Genomic DNA, 15453 nt, shown 5'->3' with positions numbered 1-15453 from the left:
AGGGGGAGCTGCAGAGAGACAGAAGGAAAAGCAGGCTCCCCGCTGAGCAGGGAGCCCAACATGGGGCTCCCTCTGAGGACCCTGGGATCATGACTGGAGCCGAAGGTGGACACTTATTAACCAACTGAGCCCCCCAGGTGCCCCGGAGTTTCATCAACTTTACCACATGTTCATTCTTAAATGACAGTCATGATTCCACCTCTTAAGAGGGTAACAGTAAGGGGCGCCTGAGTGGCTCAGTTGTTAAGCAGCTGCCTTCAGCTCAGGTCATCATCGTAGGGTCCTGGGATGGAGCCCCGCATCGGAAGCCTGCTTCTCCCTCTCCCACTCCCTCTGCTTGTGTTCCCTCTCTCGCTGTCTCTGTCAAATAAATAAATAAAATCTTAAAAAAAAAAAAAAAAAAAAAAAGAGGAAGACAGTAAGAGGCTCCTGGGCAGAGAGACGCATAGGCTAAGACCTGGCTTTGCTCTCGGCACCAGGCCATGCGGAGCAGGTGCCCTGCGTCCTTGTCACAGCGGACCGCCACGAGCTGCCGAGATGGGCTAAGTTTTCAGGCCCCACTCGCAAAGGGTGGAGGCGAGGGGTGAGATGAAAGGCGCGGGGGTTTGGCTGTCAGGTGATGTGGGCATGCCACTGGGGGCTGCTGCACTTGGTGTCACCTTGACTGGTGTGTCTGCAATGGAGCTAGCACATCTCTGATGCTGCTGCTGAGGCCGGTGAGAAGCCCTGAGGGAGCCCCTCTGCTCCCCAAGATCTGCTTCCTTGTTGGGATTTGCACGACCACCTACCTGGCCAGCCCAGCTGTGTACCTTCTGCCGCTGGAGCTGGAGCCCAGCATGGGCCTCTGGCCCAAAACAAACAAACAAACAAACAAACAAAAAACAAAACCCCAAACAACCAACCCACCAGCCAAGCCCTGCAAAAGGTTGCCTGGTGGGGTTCCCGGGCAGTCCATGGGGGATCCACTCTGGGGAGCCTGCTGGCTCTGCAGGGAGTGTTTGCATCCATCCCCGGTGAGGGGCCCTCCTTGAACCCACACCCTCCTCATGTAAGGCCCAGCATCCCACCCGTGGGGCCTTGAAGAGCCCTTGGAGGGTTTCTCCTACACAAGGGCAGAGGGCGCCCTGCTTGGCTTAGCAAACGGCTGGAAGTAACGTGCGTGTCCAGCAGTGGGGGATCAGTGAGCCTGAGCACCCATTCAGTGGAGTCCCCGGAGCTCTTAAAAAGACGAGGTTCCCCGGAGGGTTCTCACAAGGGAGGGGCAGCTCCTGCGCCCCACTATGCAGGCACTAGCCCATCCCCCACCCCAGCCAGGCACCCCATGTTCTTCAGAGCACCCCTGCTTGGTGTCACTCCGGCCCTGGCCGGAGGAGTGAGGTGGAAGATGGAAGACTGCGAGCCTGCTGGGCCTACCAGTCCCGGCTGTGTGGCCTGGAGTGACCCCCACACCACTCTTGGCCTCAGTGTCCGCCTCTGTGCAGTGGAGACGACTTAATAACCTCCCAGGTGAGGCGAGCACCTGGCCTGCAAAGCGGGTGTTCAGTAAAGGGGACTATGACTTGAGTCTTGCCTAGTGGGAGCCCTACAGGGCTGCAGAGCAGGGGCAGAGCCAGGAGTCGTCTGCCGCGGAGCCATGCCCTGCCTGTCACATGCTCTGTGTGAGGGTTACGGGTGTTGAGCTGTGGCTCCCCAGCCGCCCACACAGCAGACGACGTGCCCCTGAGAGGAAGAGTTCATGCCAGTGTTTCTGAGGGAGGAGACGCATCAGGTGACATGGTGGTTGACAGCCGCAGCCCTCACCCTCGCCTGCCCTGAGATTCAGGGGGCCTGCCAGCGGTGGGGGTGACCTCAGCTCCCCCACTGGCGCTGCAGTCGCTCGCTCCGTGAAGGGATGGGGTGATCTGGGGCAGCTCTGCGGGAGCTGGTGGACACTGTGGGGGCGGCATCTCCCGAGGCTCTGGGGGACGTGGAGGTCCGGGTTGGAAGTGGTGGGGGGCTGAGAAGGGAGCTTCCCCCGGCTGTCCCGAATGCATGACCCCACGGCCCCCACAGACCTTTAGCTGGCTCCACAAAACCTAGACTTCCTTTCCAGCTAACATTTTAGTCCTTTCCTTCCCTTACTGACTTGGGTGATTCTTCTTTTCACTTCCCCCTCCTTCTTTACACTCTTTGTCATTCTTTTAAAAACCTTAAAAATGCAAACTATGTTCTTTATTTCTTTCAAGGACCCCATGAGGAAGACTCTACTGTGTCCCTATTTTTCAGATGAGGAAACAGCCAAGTGAGGACAAGGGCCCTGCTGGTAAGAGGTGAAGGGCCAGACTCACTCGTGTACCTTCCTGCCTCCAGTTGCCGGGCCCTCGCAGGTCACTGGGCTGCAGGAATGAGCAGAGCCACGTTGGCCCTTGGGGAGCTCACAGCTGGTGGCAGGGGCCTGAGCTGTGGGGTTGGGAGTATGTCAGGGAAGGCTTCCAGAGGAGGAGACCTGGGATCTGGGGTGAGGGAAGGAGGCTGGGAAAGGGATTCTGGTGATGGAGAAAGCATGTGCAAAGGCCCAGTGGTGTGGGAAAGGGAGCTTAGGCCAGTGGGGCTAGGGTGAGGGTGCAAGTGGAAAAGGGCAAGAGTCAGGGTTCCGCTCAGAGGAGGGGAGAGTAGATGAGGGTGATGGACTCAGATGGGGCTCAGGGGCCTCCAAGGCTGAATGGAGGCGGGCCTTGACTGGCAGGTGTGTCCCAGACACTTGTCAGGGCTGGGCTGAGCCCCCAGCTGCCTGGGTCCAGTGCCAGCTAGAATGAGCCTCTGTTAGGACATCTGGGTGACTCAGTCAGTTAAGCGTCTGCCTTCGGCTCAGGTCATGATCCCAGGGTCCTGGATGGAGTGCCACATCAGGCTCTTCGCTCAGCAGGGAACCTGTTTCTCCCTCTGCCCCTCCCCCATTTGGTGTCTCTCTCTCTCTCTCTCTCTCTCTATTCTCTCTGACAGATAAATAAAATCTAAAAAAAAAAAAAAAGAATGTTGATCTGTCTTATGGGCTTAGGATCCCACACCAGGGACAGGAAGACAAGCTCAAGGATTCTTCCAGGCAAGAGAGGCTGAATTCCTTGGGGAGTGGCTCCCCTTTTCAGCTCTTCGCAGGATTCAGCTGCCTGGGTTGGGACCTGCAGAGACCCTGGGTCGTCACATTGCTTCCTGAAAACCTTATTCATACTAAAGTGTCAATGGCTCCAATGAAAGGTAGCAGTGCTCGACTCTGGTTGTCTAGAATCATCTGATGTGCATGCGCTTTTACAAAAATAACACTTGCTCATTCTCAAAAAACCAAAATGAGTGATACAAGAAAGTAAAAAGGAAGCAGCAACCAGCGCATCCCCATTAGAAAGCCAGCTTCCTGAGGACAGGGTCGTGTGTGTTCTCTGCTGTCCTCCCAGCACCTAGAACTTCCTGGCACAGAGCGGCTGCTTAATACAGCCCACTGCCCAGGGTTCACATTGGGGGGATGTCATCTATACACAGAGAACTTTGGAGGGGTAAAGAGGGGCCAGTGGACGGACAGGTAAATAGGCCCAAATACTTTTTTTTTTTTTTTTAAGATTATTTATTTATTTATTTGACAGAGAGAGATCACAAGCAGGCAGAGAGGCAGGCAGAGAGAGAGGAGGAAGCAGGTTCTCCGCTGAGCAGAGAGCCCGATGCGGGGCTCGATCCCAGGACCCTGAGATCATGATCTGAGCCGAAGGCAGCGGCTTAACCCGCTGAGCCACCCAGGCGCCCCCCCCCCTTTTTTTTTTTAGGTCCAAATACTTTTAAAAGATGGGATTGTACCACACCTGCTAGATTTAAAACTAAAAGTAATTTTACTTGAAGGAAAAAACCCACTGCTGTAAAAACTGCTGAATCTTAGATAAATTTTTACTTTTCCCAGAGGTATTTGTTCATGATGAACTTGTTTCATGTTAAGAAAAAAGATGATGAGGGCGCCTGGGTGGCTCAGTGCCACCTGAAGCCTCTGCCTTCAGCTCGGGTCATGATCTCGGGGTCCTGGGATGGAGCCCCACATCTGGCTCTCTGCTCTGTGGGGAGCCTGTTTCCTCCTCTCACCCTGCCTGCCTCTCTGCCTACTTGTGATCTCTGTCAGATAAATAAAATAAAATCTTAAAAAAAAAATGATGAAATTCATCAAGAGACTGGAGTCTTGGGGGGAAAACAAGAAATGCTTCCCTTGGGCAGGTGCCCTCCTTCCTCGGGATGAGAAGGTGATCACCTGCCTTACCGGTCTTCACTCCGTTCCTGACTATGACTCTACTATTTTCTCTTTGGCATGGTTTCTAACACTTCGATTCTGCTCTGCAGCCACAGTTCTCCTAGTATCTCAACTTAGTCCTGTATTTCAATGGATTCCATCCCCCTTTTTTTAAAGCACATTTTGTCCTCGGGGTTTTGCATCAGGAGGTTATCTCCTGGTTATACCAGGAAAAGAGGAGAAAGACTTTGAAATGGCACCCCTGCCCCTGAAAACAGCCTACAGCGGGGAGGAGGTCCTGTAGTTAGGAACCTGTGCCTTTTGTCATTTTGGAGCAAGCTGAAGTTGTAGAAAACTTAGGACAATGCAAATGGTTCTTGTTCAGAGACACGAGGACAGATTCCGTGCGGGGGAATGCTGCGGACAGCTGCCCCATGGCTCGTCAGTTTCATTCACGGACGCACATTCATTTCCGGACCCCTTAGCTGCCTGTTTGCGTGTACTTGTTCTAATTATTTAACGAGTTAAATAAAGTTTTTGATATGTGTTCATTTTATATTGTAGGAGAGTCATGATTTTACCCTTAAAAAAAAATGGTTCCTTTTAACTTTCAGCTAGGTTTTCATTGCTGAATAGTTGTGTGTGTGTGTTTTCAAAAGAAGGCTCAAGGGTGCTGTTTTCTCTGATCCTTTCCATGTTGTCTATAAATCTGAACCACCTCAGTGGGTGCAATATTCTTGGTTTCCCCCTTTCCACACAACTTTGAAGACTAAGCTCCCTTGTCTTCTGGAATTGAATGTTGCTGGGGAAAAATGAAAGGCCAGATTGATTTTTTTCTCCCCTTGTTCATGAGTTGGGTTTTCCTCCTGGGTGCCTGAACACTTGTTTTCTCTGTTCTGAAAGTTCAGTAACTCAGCGCAAGTCGGTATGTTCCTGAGGGCGGTTACCCTGAATCCGTCTTGTGCCTTCTCCGTCTCTAAATATTCTTAGGCTTTAGCAGTTGGATCATCTACTTCAGGGAGCCAACCCCTCTCAGGCTGGAGGCTCTGGGCTCCATCATGACCATCTTCTCTGAGTTCACCTTTCTCTCTGTGCTATGGGTTTGCTTTTTAGATGTACGTGCTATGCTGTGACTCGGTTTCTCAGATGTGCCGTGGTGCTCCTTGGGTCCTCCCGCCTGCAAGCTCCATCGGCGTGTCCTGATGTGGTTTCTTGACTGTCTCTTCTCGGTGCTTTTCTTATATTGGGTTCGGATTCTCAAGAACTTTCCTCTGTCCTGGGGCTGCTGGTCTCAGGGAAGCTGCCTTTGATCGTCGGTGCCTGCTCTCTTTCAGCTTTCATGCCCTCATGTGATTTCCTTCCCCTTCCCGGCAGTTGGCAGGGTGGTCTGGCAAGTTTGTTTCATCTGTGTGGTTCGCTGAGCACGTCCTGCGGTCATCCTACTTGCAGCTGTAACACGGGAAGCAGCCTGCGTCCCCCCAGGACATCTGTGAGGGCTGAGTGGTTTTCAGCTCCCTTTTCAGGAGCCCGAGGGTGTGGGGACAGAGTCCTCTATGGAGGCTGCCTGGCTGGAGGCTACGCGCCTTGTCTCTGCTGCCGTCCCCTACGCTCTCTACACCCAGACCCCCGCTCTGCCCAGCTAGGATGGTGTCCTTGACCTACCACGGGGCAGCCCGGGGTCCCTGGAGGATCCTAGAGGCCATGGCTGTGGAGACTCTTCTTGGTTTGTTGGCCATTCTTTTCATAAACTATTTGTCCTGTTACTCATTTCATCTGTACAGCATAGGGGAGCCCGATCTGTCCCCTCGCTCTGCCCCCCAAGGACTGAGTTCCTCTCCTATGCAGTGTCCAAAAAAACGCCAGTGTCCAGGTCCTGCTGCACAGAGACCCTGAGAAAGGCTGCTCCTGTGGGTCTGCGTGGGACCTCTGCCCCCACCCGCTGTGGTGGGGGTGTCTAGACCTGGGAGCGAGAACTGCTGAGTTACCTACCAGGGTCATTTGCATTTTGGTCACATTAAAGGAAGACAGCTCAGATTATGTGAAATCACGTGGCTCTGAACGGTTCAGTTTTGGAATGTCTAAGTGGGCGGGCAAATTGGATCATTTGCTCTATTGGTGAGGCCTCGGAGGCCCAGAAAGCAGAAGTGACTGGCCCAAGGTCATACAGCAAGCCAGCGATAGACAGGTCTGAAGAACTGGAAATGGCAACCCCAGATGTGGGGCCTGGGGATCAGGGTAGCCCACCTCTGAGGGCAGGAAGGTCTTTGTCAGTGGGACGAGGAGGCCCCCCTTCCCAATTCCTGGCCTCGCAGAGAGGAAATGGTTATGGCCCTGGTCCTGGGGAACTGTGGTCACGACCTTCCTTGGGGGAGGGTGGCTGCCCCAGGAGGCCTGCTAGCAAATCCCAACCCTCCTGGAAGGAGTGGCCCTGCTTCCTCTCATACCTGCCCTCACCACATCCCCCATGCTGTCCTGACAGCTGTGCTTTCAGCGCAAGCCAAGGGCCCTGGTGAGGACCTGGGGCCAGATGGCAGGTAGAGTGGGCCTGGTAAGGAAGCAGTGACGGAAAAGGCAGGGAATCTGGGATTAGTGCCGGAGAGGGCTCGGGTCAGGCCCTTCTGAGAGAGTCCCCTATCTGCCAGGGGAAGGGGGTGCCAGAGCAGTCAGGGCCCTAATTGGGCCGTGCAGCTTAGTGTTCTGACCAGGGGCTGGGCCAGGACCCTCAGGGTGGTCAGACGGAGCCGCTCAGCGTATCCTGGCTATCTGACAGCCCCTGGCTCTGTGCTTGCCGCACCCCACCAGCCTGCTGGTGTCGGGCAGCCCAAGGAGAAGCCGGGGACCACCCCCTTACTCCTTCCGTGGCCCTCCACGGCTCAGCTGGCTCAGGAAAACAACAGGACCCTCTCCACAGGGTTGGGGCGAGGATTAATTCCTGCAAAGGCACACAGGAAGAAAGGCTCTCCGTAACGGAGCCACCGAGCCCAAAATAGATCCGTTCCACAAGGTAACAAGAAATATTTCACTGGAGTTTTTGTGAGGTGATGGGGAAAAGGAATCTCACTGTTCGCCACAGAGCTGCAATTTAATTTCTCTCTGGGGCCATTTCTGATCTTTCTCTGCTAAATCGCGCCCCTCCTCCTCCTTTCCTACCCCCCCACCTACTCCCAGCGGCCCTTCTTCCGTGCAGTCCCAGTGCTTTCACCGGGAGAAGGGAGCTGACGGCGGCCCCCCAACTGTGTCCCGGGGAGGGTGTGAATCATGACAATGGCTGCAGCTGGCGCCAGGCTCTGGCAAGTACACGGTGGGGACTCTTTGGGCCCCACCAGACACAGGAGGACCCGGGGAGGGAGTGCCAACTCTGGCCTCAAACTCAGGCGCCCAGGCCCCAGCTGCTTCCACAGCGGACTCTGAACACGTTCCACCCCCCACTCGTGGGCTTCTGGGCTCTTCACGGCAACCCCGGGAGGAAGACCGGCCAGGCAGCCACTGCCAATTCTGGCCCCAAGGAATCCCATTTTCGGATGAGGAAGCAAGACCAGGAGAAGCCGACGAACACAGGCCCCAAACACCCCCTTCACGTCTGAGGGTGCGGCCGCCCAGTCATCCCAGCTGCTGGGTCTGTGAGGGGAGCAGGCCCGGCCGCCTTCCGCAGGGCCCATCCCCCGGAGACGGCCGCAGCCCACCTTGTTATTAGAGCCAACTGTCTTCACACATTTTTGCCTGCGATTAACCTCCTTCTTTGCTCTCACCATTTTGCTGTGTTGCTGTCACCATTCTCCTCCCACTTTGGAGGAAGCCTGGCTCTCAGGGAAGGTCAGGCGGGGCTGAGGGGTTGGCTTGGGGGAGGCCCTGTGTGTTCCCCGAGTGGCGTAGTGTCCAGGCAGCCTGGCGAGGATGTCACCCTCTCCAAATCAGGTCTCTTAAACTGTCAGGCGTGCTGGCCCCTTGGACAACCTAATGAGAGTAGTGACCTCTTTCCCAGAAATCCACGCAGACTCCCAAATAAAAACTTACAAGTTGGGAGTCGATACGTCCTCTGCCATCTCTCCTCACGTTTCCCCGGGGCTCCTGGTCTAGATGAAGGCCCCCTACGTTACGGGGTGCTCTCTGCCAATCTTCAAAACCCCAGAATCTGGATGCTTATGATGCTTGGATGGCTGGGGGTGGCCATGCCTGAGGCAGACATCTCTGGGAGAGAACAATTTTATGAGAGGATTAGGCTGAGAATGGCTGACCCCACTGAGTGAGAACGAGGTCCACATATGTCGCCAGTCAACTCTGGCACGGAGAGGCCACATACAAGTAGATAGAGGGGATCTTTGCTGGAATGAGAACTACCCACATCCAGCGAGGGCCAGCCACCGGGCTGCACACGCTCACGTGTTTTTGCCATCTCCCTAACCACCAATACCACCGGGCCTCATTATTCTGATCTCTCTGAGGCAAAGGAAAGTTCAGTTAAGTTACTCGAGGTCATGCAATATATTGACCCAACCGGAGGCCTTTGACCTCAACTCCTCTGACCCAGGAAGCTGTGACAAGTTGTCCTTCCTGTGAGCTGGGGACGTGCACAGCCAGGGGAGGCCGGCGTGCTCTGTTCTGAGACAACTCTGTCCTCAGCTCTGCTGGATCCTCTTGGGTCTGGGCAAAGAGAGCAGGCGCCAAGTAAACACCCGAAATGGCGTTTCTGGAAAGCCTCTGTAACACACTGGCGCCCCGGCCCCCGTGTCTAAGAGTCCCCGATGGACCGTATCACGAAGTGGCATGAACTCCGCTCTCAGGCAAACTTGGCCAGTAATGTGATCCCAGTTGACCCCACAGGCTGGCAAGGCCTGGGAAATGTCAGCTTACACTTGTTCCCACCATTTCCGAGGGGGTTCCCTTTGCACCCGGTGCGCTCTGCACAGCGCCCACTGGGAATGGCGGGTCTGTGGCGGCTTCCCGGCTGTAGAGCCACAGGTGAAGGGGCACTTCGGCGTTGGAAGGGGCTGCAGAGGCTGGCTCTCTCGTGACCCCTGCAAAGGGCTCCCCCTGAGCAAGGCTGTCCCTCTGTCACCTTCTTAAACCCCCTCTGGACGGTTCTGTCCCACCTGATAGGCTCGCTCAGCATCGTAGATGGAGGGAGCTTCGTCATCGCCAGAAAGCAAGGGTGAAAGAGGAGAAGGCCCTGGCCAAGGCCCAGAACTCAAATTCGCAGCAGCCCAGGTTTATATCCACCCTGGGGACTGACCCTTTCCTCTACCTGAGGCCAGGGGATCTCAAAATGCGGGTTGCGGGGGAGGCTGGCGGCATCAGTGTCACGGGGGCGCTCGTCAGGACTGCAGACCTTCGGGCCCAGCCCTCATCTTCTGAAGCAGAAGCGCTTTGCACCAGCCGGTAGAGATGCCAGAGCCGAGAGCCACCACCCTAGGCCTCTGCCTTCTCGGCTACCCCGTGGAGCCCTACACAGGCGGGAAGGACTCAAGTTTGAATTCCCGCCCCTCCCCAGAACCTTCCCCACACGTCACAACTCCAGACACGTCGCAGAGAATAGGGAGCTGGAAACAGAGGCCGGTGATGGTACGAATCTTCGCACATGGCAGAGGAAGCATCTCCAGATCAGTAAACGTGGAAATCTGCTCGCTCTCGGATAACCAGAAACGTCGGCAAACACACACGACAGGGGACCCCCCCTAAGCAGGTGACCCAGCCCAGGGTGCTTGTCCCCTTGAAGTGAGGAGGGCAGTCAGGGGGAGAAGAAGGGTCACTTTCTTCTCAGAAGCAGGTTCGCGGGCTGGCTCTGTGATCCTCTCACCCTTCCCAGAAGGTGAGGAAAAGAGAGCCAGTGGGGCTGGAGGAGCCCTGGGACCCCTGGCCTGAGAGCTAGGCAGGTTTTCAGCCTCCCTCCCCGTCCAAGTCCAAAGCCACTGGCGCCAGCTGGCCCAGTGGGGCCCACTGCCTGTTCCTAGTCCACAGGGGTTCCTACCCCACAGCCCTTCTGGAGCAAAGCTAAACCCAAGGTGGCTGAGTGGCTGTGTCCTTGCTTTGATTATAAAAATGATACAGAGCTTGTTGTAAAAGTCAATCAGTTCAGCAAAGTAAAAATGACCACAGTCCTGCCACTTTTACTGTTTTGGTCAGCAACCTTCACACAATCTCTCTCTCTCTCTCTCTCTAGTAGCCGTGCTGTTCTTGTAGCCTGCTTTTAAGAAAAGGAAAGCTGACGTTTACAAGCTGCATGGCCACCGAGCCCTCCCCCTGGGGCCTGGGGTTCCGGGGAGGGTAGGTGGGGCAGCAGGGACTCACAGGGAGGTGGGGGCACCCTCATGCTCCCCAGCAACCGCTGTGGGTGACTCCCCAGGCCCATGAGCAGTGCGTTCACCACATGCTCTTCCATAAAACATAACTTAGCACAGAGCTAGATTTTTTTTTGTGCAGGGGTGTGTGTGGCCTTTGAGGGAACACTCGCCGAGCTTGGGGGAGGCGGCGTGGGCAACAGAGAGGACACAGGCGCACGCACATCCCTCACACCCCGCACAGCGGGGGAGATCCCGAGCCCAGGGGCCCTAAGCGGACCCTCCAGGCAACAGTGACCTCCTGCCGGGGAGCGGTGGGGACTGCTGGAGTCACGCACACATGTGACCATCTCTCTGGGGTGTCATCAGAGCATGTCAACAGCCTCTGCCCATTTCCCCGCCTTGGCTGGTGGGATCGGTCTGCTCCTGTCACCTGTGACCCTGAAAGTTGCCACGGTCTCCCCCTGTATGAGCAAAGGCCTACTGCCTGTCTGTGGGCGTCCAGCTCACCCGCTCTGATCTTTCCTAACCCCGTGGTCAGGGCTATTTTTCTAACACTCACATCAGATCATCGCTCTCTCCTGCTTCAGCACCTTGCCTGGGCTCAAGCCCGCACTCCTTGGCTGGGATTGTGTGGGCCGGCGTCTCTACCTCCCCCGGCCTGTCCTGAACCCCGGGGAGGCCCCCAAACCGCCGTGCTCTGTCACACCTCCAGCCCTCACCTTCATGGTTCCCTTTGGCCTGGGGTCTCCTTCTCTTGTTCTAAATTCTTCCTCATTTTTCAGGGCTTCAACTTCCCTTCTCGTGCTCCCAAAACTGGACTAGGCCTCCCTGGGGGCTCCCCCGGCACCCCACATACTGCTCTGTTCTCCTCCTCCTGGGGCACGAGGGATTTTGTCTCCCTCGATGACTGAAGTTTGCTGACGGCTGGGGCCATGCCCGAGTCTGGGGTTCCGGGCAGCTCGGGTTTGCGGAGTAGGGGACCACAGTGGAGCACATCGCCACTGTGGCACACAGGGACCCGGGGTTTCCTTTATTGTGTGGATGAGAAACGGAGGCTCAGAGAAGCCACGGAGCACACAAAGGTCACTCACCTAGCGTGGCAGGCGCTGGGTGGCTTTGGCTGGGTGCCGAGGAGCCGGCGGTGACAGAGGGACTGCAGTCCCCGTGTTCGCGGTGCACGTGCAGACAGTGAGTCGCAGCAGGGCTCGTGTGGGCGACTTCTCTCTGGCACTAACTGTTAAACCACAGCCGCCACAGACGTTCGCGCTTCTGTCTTGAGGTTAGAAGGGTTCCAGCCTCCCGAGGGTCACGAGAGGCGCGAGGTCCCTCACTGGGGAGGCCCAAGGGTGCTGGGTATGGGCAGCACTCCAGCCGGAGGTCTTGGTTTCCGAGACGCACTTCCTTCCTGGCTGGGATCAGTCTCATGGCTGTTCTTCAGACCCTTTCTAAATCTGCGAAGGTCAGCTGGGTCAGGGTTCTCAGCTCACTGCCCTGCCTTCCACTCTAGGGTTCGCTGCTCTGGCTTCTGCCCCATGGAGGGAGTTCTCTCTGCAGGAGGCAGGGACCTGCGTGCTCTGCTCTGACCCAGAGCTGGGCAAAGGGCCAGGGTCTGACCTTTGTGGGGCCTCAAGGCTCCTGGCAGGGACTGGGGACATGTGCTGGGACAGGCTGACGCCTGTGGCCTGTGTGTATGCCAGGCCCTGTGTGGGACCCAAAGGGATGGAGGCCCTGTGGGGTGAACTCCAGCATCCTGAGTAGCCCTAGGGGTCATCCGAGTCACCGATGGTCGCCAGTGGTCACTGAACCTTCTGTGGGATGGTGGAAGCTGTGAGGACACCAAGAAACCCAGCCTCAGGTCCCCATCCCTGCTTGAGGGATGCCTCCCCTCTCCAGGGTTCTGTGGCCTCAAGTCTGGACTTCTGTCTACTCTCTCACCCTGTCCTCCCCCAACAACTAGGAGAATAAGGACCCAGCAGCCACCCCAACCATGGTGGGGTCTTGTTCCCTCTCCCCTCTCCTCCCACTGCAGAGAACACAGGTCTGGTGAGGAAAGCCAGTCTGGGGGTGAGAAGAACAGAACGAGTGCTTTTTGGAAAGCAGGAGCTTTCTCAAAGCCAGGGGTGCAGCAGTTCTAGCGGTGCTGCCCAGCTGCAGATGCTGAAGCCATGCCTCCCAGCGAGAGAGTGTCTGGTCATGGCTGGATTCCCCTGAGCACGTCGCACCAGCTGGCTTGTCCAAACCATCTATGAGGCCACATGGGGGCTGTAGCAGCTGCACTGAGGGAGCAGTGGCCGCTGGAGGCTCTTGGGGACTCCACCCTGCCTTCACAATGGGCCCACAAGGCCATGGTCTCTCCGCCCAGATGTTTCTGCCAGGGTGGGAGCCCAAGGCTGGAGACCTATGAGACCCACCCGAGGGTAGGTGGGCCTCAGGGGCTGGGAGCAGCTCCAAGTCACAGGAAAACAGTTTCTTAAGAAGAGCAAGGGGGCCTGGACCACAGCCTCTACTTCCTCTTCTCCTGTTCTGGAGAAAAACCGCAGCTCAGCTGTGCTGGCTGATAATTCTGCAGCCCTATCCCTGGGGCTTGCCCCCAGGGGTCTGATGTTCCAGCTGGTAGTGGCAGGTGGCCCCTGGGGCTTTAGATGGAAAGATGGGGTTGAGAGAGGAGGCTGGATTGTCCAGGAAAAAGCACGGACCTGGATTCCTTACAGCCTATTACCTAAACTGGAGCACTTGCAGGAATGCAAGGGAGCGCTCTGGATTACTACACCAGGACGGCAAATACAGACAGGGACTTGTCAGGGCAAACCAGGATGGACCTTACCCTACTTATCACCACTTCCTAGCTGTGTGGATTTGGGCAATTACATAACCTCTCTGAATTGTGGTTTCTGCATAAAAAAGGCTAATATGTGCCTGCCTCCCAGGGCTGTTGGGAGGGATTAAAGGAATTAATTAAATTATGTGAAAATTCCTGGAACAGCCCTTGGCAGAGAGTGGGTTCTACAGGTCTGTTCTCTTTCTGTGAAGAAGTGGGGTCCCTGTCCTTAAAAGTAAGCAAGGACCGGTCAGCTTGTTGAGTCCTCATGGTGGGACAGGAGTCAGACTCTAATCCTTCCTGTGTCCTCCACGGGGCTGGTGGGGAAGGCGGTAGAGCCCCAGACCCCTCCCACGCCCCCCACCCCCAGGCCTTCCTGTACCTCGCGAGGATGGGCCAGCGAAAGGTCCTAGGCTGGAACTCTGGTAGACTCGTCTCCCACCTTCCTTCTGCGCCATGGTAATTTCTGTGCACGGAAACCCCAGGAGGGCCCGGTGGCTTTGCTGTCACTGGCTCTCTCTGGCTGCCAGGGGCACACAAAAAAAGTCCTTGTGCTTCTGTTGTCCTGAGATTACCCCACGTGGATGCCACAGCATTCTACCCCTAACCCCCTCCCCCCACCCCTCCGGCAGGGCCATCTGAGAAGGCTGGAGGCTGAGATGGAGGAGGCCACTTTTATTTTCTGTGCCTGTTCCTGGGGCCCGATGAACTGACCAGAACCTGTTCCAATCCAGAATTTCTAAAAAGAAGTGGCTGTGGGGCCCTGCTCTGCCACTGGACCCTGTGCTGGCCTCAGGTTCCCGCTGTGAGGTGGGGTTGGGGTTCGGGTTAGAGTTAGGGTCAGAGTCAGCTCTGTCCCCCTCAGCACCCCACTCCTGTGGCTCCTTGTGCACCACCCTTCTCTGCCCCCTGGCGCTGGAGGCCCCTGGAGATAGTGGTCTCCAGGATCTGGGCAGAAGAGGCCTCTCAGTAAAGGAACTACTGAGGCCAGAACCAGGAAATGATCCAATGTCTCTGGGCAGAGCCCCCCCCCCCCCCCGCCCCCCTGTGCCCCTAAGTCGAAGCTGCCACATGTTGAAGGATGTGACCTCCTGCCAGATGTCCTCATGCATCGCTAACACTCCCAGGTGACTCTGTGCCCGGGACACTGTCCCAGCAGCCTCAGCCACAGGCTACTTTGTCCTGTGTCCTTTCCTCACCCAGACAAGTTTCTTCTGGCGAGTCAGAGCTTGCTGGGAAGATGGGTTCTGTGAAAAGGTCAGCTCTGGAAGGTATCTTGAGAGAACAGGGCACAGCGCTCAGCAGACTCCCGTCCGGCCAGCCTCCTCCACTCAGTGTGGAGCCCAAAGCCCCAGGTGACAGACGTGGACATGGACAGAAGATGGTGTGCAGCTAAGGGCTGCCCCTCACGGTGGGTGCAGGCTCCACGCGGCACTGAGCCTGTGGGCAGAGGCCACAGGGCTTCCAGCCACATCCCACTGCGGGAACTTCCACCAGGGCAGGGCCTCCTGTGTTCCACTCTCCTGACTGAGGTCCAGGAGAGAAGTGGGACGCCAAACAGGTCACCAAGGTTACTTACAGCTAAGAGGCGACAGGTCTCAAAAAATGAGGTACTAGGGCTCCAAAAAGAGGTGCTAAAATCCCACGTTAAGACTCTCTGGCCCATCAGCCTATACGCGGAAGGTCTTCAAAAGTGAGGCCTCCCTAGTATTAACTGTAAACAGCTCCTATAGTCTCACCAGTCAAATGTTTGGCCATTCTCCTGTTGGCCCCAGATTTGGGGATATTATCCAGTGTTGACAACTTAAGAGACAGAAGAATGGCATCTCATTGTTCTAATTTATATTTGTAACTGGGGAGACTGGGCGTTTTTCACATATTTGTGGGCCATTTGTACTTCTTCTGGGAAGAGCCTGTCACAGCCTCTGTTCATTTTCTACCCAGCTCGTTTCTTCTTTTTCTTAAATGATTGATACAGGTACTCTGTATTATGGATATTAATTCTTTGTCAGATATTTTTCTGTTTTCTCTGTCATTTGTCTTTTAATTTTGTTTATGTCACCTTCTGCACAGTTTTACAGTTTCACCATGTCCCATGCGTGTCTCTTCCTGCGGCT

At 55.9% G+C, this 15453-nt stretch overlaps 2 long non-coding RNA genes across 2 annotated transcripts; both read left to right on the top strand.

Annotated features, from left to right (window-relative positions):
* Positions 1-8827: 8827 nt before the first annotated feature.
* Positions 8828-11451, top strand: LOC125103776 (uncharacterized). The gene is made up of 3 exons (XR_007128493.1): positions 8828-9445; positions 9729-9841; positions 11301-11451. It is a non-coding gene; the product is annotated as an uncharacterized LOC125103776 (long non-coding RNA).
* An 817-nt stretch (positions 11452-12268) lies between these two features.
* Positions 12269-14359, top strand: LOC125103777 (uncharacterized). The gene is made up of 3 exons (XR_007128494.1): positions 12269-12345; positions 13136-13141; positions 13727-14359. It is a non-coding gene; the product is annotated as an uncharacterized LOC125103777 (long non-coding RNA).
* The last annotated feature ends 1094 nt before the right edge of the window (positions 14360-15453 follow it).

This window comes from Lutra lutra, chromosome 7, assembly GCF_902655055.1.
Source record: "Lutra lutra chromosome 7, mLutLut1.2, whole genome shotgun sequence".
Taxonomy (NCBI): Eukaryota; Metazoa; Chordata; class Mammalia; order Carnivora; family Mustelidae; genus Lutra; species Lutra lutra.
The sequence above is the reverse complement of the archived record's forward strand: the minus strand, read 5'-3'. Positions and strand labels throughout refer to the sequence as shown.